The sequence below is a fragment of the Dipodomys spectabilis genome, unplaced genomic scaffold (assembly GCF_019054845.1).
Source record: "Dipodomys spectabilis isolate Male_0828 unplaced genomic scaffold, ASM1905484v1 ptg000363l, whole genome shotgun sequence".
In the NCBI taxonomy this organism is placed as follows: domain Eukaryota; kingdom Metazoa; phylum Chordata; class Mammalia; order Rodentia; family Heteromyidae; genus Dipodomys; species Dipodomys spectabilis.
This window is the reverse complement of record NW_024871040.1, coordinates 6,494,065-6,503,979: the sequence shown is the minus strand read 5'-3', so window position 1 is coordinate 6,503,979 and position 9,915 is coordinate 6,494,065.

Below are 9,915 nucleotides of genomic sequence, written 5' to 3'. Positions count from 1 at the left end.
TGCCTGGGCTGGCTTTGAACTGTGATCCTCAGATCTCAGCCTCCTGAGTAGCTAGGATTACAGGCGTGAGCCACCGGCGCCTGGCTAGGCAGTTTTATTATTCTCATAATCTGATCTTTCTCTTTTTCTTTCTTTCTTTCTTTCTTTCTTTCTTTCTTTCTTTCTTTCTTTCTTTCTTCCTTCCTTCCTTCCTTCCTTTCTTTCTTTCTTTCGTTCTTTCTCTTTTTGTCAGTTTGGGCGCTGTCCCTGAGCTCTTCAATTCAAGGCTAGCACTCTACTACTTGAGCCACTGTGCCACTTCCAGTTTTCTGGTGGTTAATTGGAGATAAGAGTCTCACAGACTTAACTCCCCAGACTGGTTTTGAACCATGATCCTCATATCTCAGCCTCCTGAGTAGCTAGGATTACAAGTATGAGCCTGCCTACCCTTCCCCTCCCCCCCCTCCCATCTCCCCGCCCCCTGTCATGGGCCTTGAACTCAGGGCCTTGGAAAATGTTGGCATTGGTACCTCCCACCCTTTGTGGAATGGATCAAAGCCATTCTGATTTCAAAAAGACAATCTTATAAAGTAGGAAGCCTGGAAGGTAGATGGTCGGGCCAGGGACATCACACATGGGTCTTTGGAAATAGGAACAGTCAAGGTCTACTTGGGATTCCATGTATTTCTTATTTACACATTGGAACGCATTGGAAGTGTTTTCAGAAACTGGAATTCCAAATAGTAGGGGCCGATTCTGGGTTTTCACTCTCTCCAGTGATCTTGCTTGACCTTCCCTTCTGAGCTCTGTGCCTGGCTTAGCAAGAAGGTTCTGAGGTACAGCGCTGTGTTTTTGTGACGTTTGAGCATTTACATCAGGGCAGGTTATGTCATTATATCTTTGTTCATCTTGGCATCCAACCTCAATAGGTATCTGCCTGAGAGCATGGTCTATCCTACCCAACTCATAATAATATCCTCATAACTGACCAGCTTTTCCCAGATGCTCCTATGTAACCTGAAATTGTCCTTCCTTTCTTGGTGATATGAAGGGACTCGTCAGTTTGAATGTCAGCAGGTAATTTGACTTGAGGGACAAGTTTGATTTCTCTCTGTGAGGACCCTTTATTCCTACCACACCTCTCTCTAGCTATCTAAGTCGTGGGCATGCCCTAGGATCTTTTTTTTTCTTTTTTTTTGGCCATGGGGCTTGAACTCAGGGCTTGGGCACTATCCCTCAGCTCTTCGGCTCAAGGTGAGTGCTCTATTGCTTGAGCCACAGGGACACTTCTGGTTTTCTAGTGGTTTATTGGAGATAAGAATCTCACAGACTTTCCTGCCTGGGCTGGCTTTGAACCGTGATCCTCAGATCTCAGCCTCCTGAGTAGCTAGGAGTGATCCACTGTCGCCCGGCTCCTAGGATCTTACTCTAATGTCACCACCTACTCAGACAAGGCTGACATCTCATTGTATGTATTTTCCCTTAGATCAGATGGCTGCTCTCAGAATATTCGCTCTTGTATTATAGGCATTTAGTTCTGTATATGTCCCATGTCCTAAGCTACTCTACAAGCTAAGCTCCTTGAGAGCAAGACTCAAGTCTCTCAGCACACAGTCACTACCCAGAAAGAATCTCTGCTGAATGAATTTGTGGCTTCTAAGAACCAGGAACCATTCTAAGTAATTGGGAATTCAGAGATAAATATGCATGAGCAGCCCTATTTGCAAAGAAGCCTGATCTCTATAGGGATATAGAGCCATGAAAGGATGATACAGAGGCTGGGGATGTGGTTCAGTGGTAGAGTACTTGTCTAGCATGCATGGGTTAAGCCCTAGCACTGGGGGACGGGGAAGGGAGGATTTAAAAGTAGAAAACAGAGCCAGCCAGTGTGCTAGTGGCTCACATCTGTAATCCTAGCTACTCAGGAGGCTGAGTCTAAGGGTGGCAGTTCAAAGCCAGCCCAAGCAAGAAAGTCTGAGAGACTCTTATCTCCAATTAATTATCAAATGGCCAGAAATAGAGCTGTGACTCAAGTGGTGGGTGCTACCCTTTAGCACAAAAGCTCAGGGATAGTACCCAGGGATAGTATCCAGTACCCTAGGACCAGCACCAAAAAAAAAAAAAAGGGTAGGGGGAATACATGCAGATCCCTGAAGTAGCAGAGAGGAAGTCCTGAACCCCAGAGTCAGACAGTTCAGAATATGGTTCCTGTATCTGCCCTTTATTGCTGTGTGACATTGGCGCTTACTTAACTTCTTCCACCTCAGGGAGGATAAAAAAGAGTACTTGCCTTATCGAGTTGCTACATATAAGACAGAGCTCAGCATGTAGCTGTAGACACATCAGCTGCCCTGTGGAGGGCAGGGAAAGCTCAGTATTCAGCAGCCATCTGATCTAAGCTTCTGAACAAGAGCTCCTCAGGTAGAGGAGAGATAAAGCCTTTCTAGTCAGGGGAAAAAAAACCAGCATGAATAAACCAATAGTTTCCCATCATCCAAAGCAAAGTTCAAAAAGCAATTAAATACAGGCTCCACTGCTCATCGAGTTCATGCTCCTCAACTTGGGCACCAAAAACATCCAGATTTTTTTTATTGCAGAGGGAAGGAAAATCAAAGTGAACGTCCTCAGAGGGAGGGAGGGAGGGAGAGAGTTGTCAATCATAAAGCAGTCCCCTCTCTGGGGCTGCTACAGGCTTTGACCTCTGCTTGGGGTGGACGTGCCAAGGGCTAAGGCACCAGTTTTAGGAGGGCAGTAGACTGGTCCCAGAAGGAAAAAGTTGTTTTCCTGGTGTGCCTATTCATAGTGATACAAAGAAGCTTTATTCCAGGCCTGCTACCTCAGCACTGCCCTGTCCTCAAAGAAAACTTGTTTTGTTAGGACAGATTAGTCTCTTAGATAAATATTTGGCATTTCCTTTCATAGCAGTTTAGCAAGAGATGCAGATGCAGACATTAATCACACTGCCCTTCCTTTCCTGGGCACACCATCTAAAGCACCCTTCACTGTTGAAGAAACACAAGGGAGGGCTAATGGCTAAGGGATGGAGAAGGGACAAGGTGGGTGGGGGAGGAAGGAGTAGGATCGGATCATGAAGGCTTCTGCCAGATATGTCTGGGAGCCAGGCATGATTACATAAATGGAAGGGAACCTGCCAGGCTGTTTTCTCCAAGAGCTAGAGGAAATTGCTGGCTCTAGTCTATGGGACAAGTTCAAGGGTGAGTATCAGGTATCTTCCTGGTGAATGCTGCTACCATGACTCAAGAGAGTCATGCTATGGGATGCCCTCCTGCAAGGGGCTCTCAAGAAGACTGTGAACTTCTGAATTGACTGCCCAACCAGCCGACAGCCCCCATTTGTCTTTGGTGCCTCAGAGAACAAGCTTTTCAGGAAAGCAAGGAAGTCAATGTAGACAAGCACCCAGAATGAGAGCAAAACCAGGATTCACTCTCCAGTCCTCCCTTCTGCCAGCTCTCTTCCTCCTGTCTTTCCTCCTCTGTCTCATGAATGGCAACAGAATGATCAGAAAAGGGGCTGGCCCTTCTGAGCACACTGAGATGTTATGTGGGCCTTAGAGTTCCTAACAATGACCTTGGCTAAGGGGTGTGGCATCGCACTCTGCATGGATCAATGGATTGATCAGTAGACAAAAACAATCACAAGCTCTGGGTGTCAGATCAATTTAATTCCCATGAACCATGAGCAGCATGTGGGAAGCTGGGACCTGAATCTGAGCAAAGGGCAATTTTTGACTCTCCTCAAACCAGGAGAGAGTCAAAAGAAGCAGCAGTCAGACTTGTGAGGTGGTTGGCAGGGGACAACTGATAGGTTAAACTTAGCCCCCCTGAGTTTGTACAGCCTGAGCTAAGGAATTTTTTTTACTTTTTGCTCTTCTAATTGGTCAGTACTGGCCTTTGAACTCAGGGCCTTATGCTTGTTAGGTAAGCATTCTACCACTTGAATGGTATAATGTATTTTTGGTCAGTCATGGGGCTTGAACTCTGGGCCTGGGCATTGTCCCTCAGCTCTTCAGCTCAAGGCGAGCCCTCTACCACTTGAGTCACAGCGCCACTTCTGGTTTCTGGTAGTTTATTGGAGATAGGAGTCTCACGGTCTTTCCTGCCCGGGCTGGCTTTGAAACGCAATCCTCAGATCTCAGCCTCCTAGTAGCTAGGATGACAGGCGTGAGCCACCAGCGCCCGGCTTCCCCCAGTCCTTTTGGACTTTACTTTCTTCAAATAGGGTCTGACTTCCATACTCCTACCCAGCCTCTGGCATAGCTGGGATCATTAGGCCTGGCTAGTTCAGATGAGCCACCACACTAGGCTGTTTGTCACTTTTCTTTTCCTTTTTTTTTTCCTGGTCCTGGGGCTTGAACTTAGACCTGGGTGCTATCTTGAACTTTTCTGCTCAATGCTAGTGCTCTACCACTTGACCCACAGCTCCACTTTCAGCTTTTTTGTGTGTGGTTAAAGCCAGCGCAGGCTGGCTTTGAATGGTGATTCTCATATCTCAGCCTCCTGAGTAGCTAGAATTATAGGCATGAGCCACTGGAGCCTGGATGGTTTTCATATTTTAAGTGGATAAAAAAAATTAAAAGAATATTTTGTTAGCACTGTAAAACTATAAGAAATTTGATTTTCAGGGTTCATCAGTGAATATTTGCTAGAATACTACCATGCCCATTCACTCAATTATGTATTGTCTGTGCCTGGCTACCCTGAATCTTAACTATGGAGTTGAGTGTCTGTGATAGAGACAAAAAAAAAAAAGTTTCTTTTCTGGCCCTTTACAGAGAAAGCTTGCTGACCCCTGCTCTTGACCACTGTTTCCCTAAGAATAAGAGTGTGGTTAAATCAAAGAAACCGTGCAAGCTAGACACTGGTAACTCACACCTGTAATCCTAGCTACTCAGGAGGCTGAGATCTGAGGATCGAGGTTCAAAGCCAGACGGGGCAGGAAAGTCCGTGAAACTTTTATCTCTAATAAACCACCAGAAAAGCAGAAGTGGCGCTGTGACTGAAAGTGGGAGAGCACTGGCTTTGAGTTAAAAAGCTCAGGAACAGTACCCAGGCCCTGAGTTCAAGCCCCACAACTGACAAAGGAAAAAAAGAGAAAGAAACAGTGCAGGTAAATTCACAGGGACCTTTCGAGTGTTTCTTAATTTTCTTTCACAGTTACCAGCTTCTTTCTTTCCCAGCAGCCCTGTAAGCAGCAGGTGGCTGTCTCAAGAGACCATCATGAACCATGGCATACTAATGATGACCTGGAGAAAGAACTATTCAAGTGCTACAGGTCAGAGGGCAGAAGCAGGTAAGGAGAGCGGGGAAACAGCACACTGATATGAAGGAAAAAATGTTCTGGGAAGATATTGTGTAGATTAGAGCCAGACCACAAGGACTAGGAATTCATTCTAAGAATGACAGGAGCTAGTGGGTCCTCTGGTTATATAGCTGGTGCCAAGTCATAACAGTCCCCACTGCAGGGCAGCAGTGAAGAAGGAGCCTGGGCCTGGATAGCTGTGTTGAGATCCTCATTATGTTTGGGACAAGTTGCTTAATTATAAAACTAGTGCCTAACTCCTTGGGTAAAATGTGAATTAAGCCATGTTTCGAAGGATAAGGATGGTTGGCACTCTTCAGTAAACAAATGTGTCTTTATAGTTAGTTTTGTTCTGTTTGTGCCAGGCTTGAACTCAGGACCTAGGCACTGTCCCTGAGCTTTTTTTTGCTCAAAGCTAGCACTCTTACCACTTGAGCCACAGCTCCATTTCTGGCTTTCTGGCAGTTGATTAGAAGTAAAGTCTCACAGACTTTCCTGCCAGGGCAGACTTCAAACTGTGATCCTCAGATCTCAACCTCTTGAGTAGCTAGGATTACAAGCATGAGCCACTGGTGCCCAATATTACTGGGTTGTTGTTTTTTTTTAATACATAATTAGGAACATGATGCAACTTGGGGGTTGCTTTAAGATACATTAAGAAACAAAACAAACAAAAACCACTTAGCCAGTGTGATTGTGTATGCCTATAATCCCAGTAGAGACAGGAAGACAAAGGATAGTTTGAGACCAGTCTAAGCAATACAGAGAGCCCCTTTCCCTCACCAGATAGATTGATGGATAAGATAGACTCAAAGCTGAGCGTTAGTGGCTCACACCTGTAATCCTAGCTACTTAGGAGGCTGAGATCTGAGGATCACTTTCAAAGCCAGCCTGGGCAAAAAAGTCTGTGAGACTCTTATCTCCAATTAACCACCAGAAAACAGGAAGTGGCACTGTGGCTCAAGTAGTAGAGTGCTAGCCTTGAGCTGAATAGCTCAGGGACAGTGCCCAGGCCCAGGGTTCAAGACCCACAACTGACAAAAAAAAAAAAAGATAAATACAAGTAGAGATTTGTGCTTGGGGAAATAGGAAGCATGAGATTCATGCCTGAGAAATCCAGAAGAGGAAAGCTGGAGTGTTGTTGGCTTGGGGACCCCAACACTGCTAAGAGGAATACTGAAAGGCAGGATAAGAGCTGAAATTTGCCCATAGGGAACCTGATAAACTGAAGTTTAACTGTAACCCTTCCTGGCATTCCTGTATCTCCAATTCACAGATGAAGAGAAGCTTGGAGAACTGTCAGAATTGTTAAAAAAAAAAAAAAAAAAAAAATCTCAGGAAGTATATCCTGAGATTGGTCCTAGCCTGACTCTGCTAGGTGCCTCCTACCTTCAGCGGGGCCCTGGAATATTTAGGGCTAAGTACACCTCACTCCAGAGACGCAATCCAAGTGTAAGAGTGTATTCTCTCACACAGGGTTATTGAGTCTTTCCTATGACCCTCAGTGCCTTTTTTTTTTTTTTTTTCAGATATATTATACAGGCCTCCGTTATAGGAACCTGGGTACCCAGCACCATGCTAGGTACTCATGTGTACATAAAAGGATCACTGAGATCTTGGGAATAAAATCTCTGGAGTCAGCCAGGTGCCAGTGGCTCCCACCTATAATCCTACTTAGAAGGCTGAGATCTGAGGATCATGGTTCAAAGTCACCCTAGGCAGGAAAGTCTATGAGACTCTTATCTCCAATTAACCACCAAAAAAGCCAGAAGTGCAGCTGAAACTCGAGTGGTAGACTGCTAGCTTTGAGGGCAAAAGCTTAGAGACAGTGCTGAGGCTCTGAGTTCAAGCCTTAGATACCGTATTACCCCTCCCCCCCCCAAAAAAAGTTCTAGAGTCAGGACAAGGCCAACTCTGCCATTTACCTTAGGACTGAGGAGTTGGGGGGGGGGGGAGGTAAGGCGGGGGGGTGTGGGGAGGGGTGCTTCCATGTCTCTGAGCCTGTTTCTCATCTGCAAGGAGGGGATTGTACCTAGGATTATTGTCTATTAGCTCATGGTGGTAGTCTTCCAATTCTGTTTTACTTGAGGAAATTGAGGCTCAGATTTGCCTAGGGTTGACAATGAGCAGATGGAGCTTAGGAATAAAAGCTTAAGATTCTTTACTTTGGACCATGTGCAAAAGCATTCACCGTTCACTCTCTATACACCAGGTTATTCAGACCTCCAGGTATCTAGTGCTTTTGAAAAGGGGGCTACCTGCTGGCTTTGTTGTTCTTTCCTGCCATGTGACAGATACTTTTTAACTAGAATCCCTACCTATCCATGAATATGATCAGGGGTTCTTCAGGGGGATGAACTAAGAATGTCTTCAGAAGGTGCTCAGGCCAACCCAGTCAAGTCCTTAGCTCAAAACCAGTCTAATGTGATCAAGCTGGCAGATTCTGTGACCGTAACAAGCCACATGTCCACAAGGCTTCAGGCTTAGGTATTCTAGGTCCATTTTTCCTTTGTTAACTCACACCAAATGGCCAAGCTTTTATTTTATGCAGTCTAGAAAGTCTTGTAATTTATCCAAGATTTCATGTACATGGCTGATTTTTGTTGTTTTGTTTTTGTTGGTCATGGGCTTGAACTCAGGGCCTGGCCATATCCCTCAGATCTTTTTGCTCAAGTCTAGTGCTCTACCACTTTGAGCCACAGCACCACTTCTAGTTTTCTGGGGATTAATTGGAGATGAGTCTCAGACTTTTTTTTTTTGTCGGTCGTGGGGCTTGAACTCTGGGCCTGGGCGCTGTCCCTCAGCTCTTCAGCTCAAGGCGAGCGCTCTACCACTTGAGCTACAGCGCCACTTCTGGTTTTCTGGTGGTTTATTGGAGATAGGAGTCTCACGGTCTTTCCTGCCTGGGCTGGCTTTGAACCGTGATCCTCAGATCTCAGCCTCCTGAGTAGCTAGGATTACAGGCGTGAGCCACCAGCGCCCGGCAAGTCTCAGACTTTCTTGCCCAGGCTGGCTTTGAACCACAATCCTCAGATCTCAGCCTCCTGAGTAGCTAGGATTACAGGTGTGAGCCACCAGAGCCTGGCTGACATTTTTTTCCAGTCCTTGGGCTTGAACTCAGGGCCTGGGCACTGTCCCTGAGCTTCTTTTGCTCAACTAGCACTCTACCACTTGAGCCACAGCACTACTTCCTGCTTTTTCTGTCTGTGTGATACTGAGGAATCAAACCCAGGGCTTCATGCATGTTAGACAAACACTCTGCCACTAAACCACATTCCCAGCCCATTTAAAAAAATTTTAAATCTAGCCAGTAATATTTGCTTTTCAACCAGAGTAGCAGTATATTTAGTTATATTAATATAGATCTAAATAGTTTTGGGCTTTGTCCCTACTAGTCTATCTTTCTCCCTTTATCAGTGTTTGTTCTGTTTTCTTCTTGTTTGGAGATTAAGTCCTGTTGCTCTTCATTTAGAGATTCTCTTCTTCCCTGAGATTTCTCAAGATGCCCAGAGTGACTGAAGTCTGCCTATCCCCCTTGCTCTTGATTCTGTTCCCATTGACTCTCCCTATGCTTATTTCTTGCCTTGTCTGATGTTCTTTCTCTTTTCTTCATTCAGACATTCACCGCTAAGGGTGTAATCTCCTCCTTAGTATCACAAAGGTAACACATCCCACGTCTCTCCTCTCATTCTAGCAGATTCTTGTCTCACTAGGTCATCACTTTCTCCTAGAGTCCCAATCCCTGCCTCACACACTACCTACCCTCTGGCTCTCATTATCTCCTCACTTAGATACTTTATCCTTTGTACTTCTTTTTTTGTTTTGTTTTTTATTTTTTGTCGGTCGTGGGGCTTGAACTTTGGGCCTGGGCTCTGTCCCTGAGCTCTTCAGCTCAAGGCTAGCGCTCTACCACTTGAGCCACAGCGCCACTTCCAGTTTTCTGGTGGTTTATTGGAGTTAAGAGACTCATGGAGGGGCTGGGAAGGTGGCTCAGTGGTAGAGCGCTTGCCTTGCATGCATGAGGCCCTGGGTTCGATTCCTCAGCACCACATAAGCAAAAAGAAAAAAGCTGGAAGTGGCACTGTGCTCAAGTGGTAGAGTGCTAGCCTTGAGCTGAAGAGCTGAGGGACAGCGCCCAGGCCCAGAGTTCAGGCTCTCCCCTCCCAAAAAAAAGTGGACTTTTCCTGCCCAGGCTGGCTTTGACGGTCCTCAGATCTCAGCCTCCTGAGTAATTAGAATTACAGGTGTGAGTCACCAGTGCTCGGCTTCCTTTGTACTTCTCATTACCACATTTAAATCTGCTTGTTAATTGTCTGTTTCTTCTAAGCTTTATGAGGATTTATTTATTTATTTATTTGTCATTTGTGGGGCTTGAACTCTGGGCCTGGGTACTGTCCCTGCGCTCTTCAGCTCAAGGCTAGCACTCTACCACCTGAGCCACAGCGCCACTTCCAGTTTTCTAGTAGTTTATTGCAGGCAAGAGTCTTGGGACTTTCTTGCCCGGGCTGGTTTTGAACCGGGATCCTCAGATCTCAGCCTCCTGAGTAGCTAGGATTATAGGTATGAGTCACTAGCACCCAGCTGATGAGGATATCTTGTGAGGCACAAAGTCTGAAA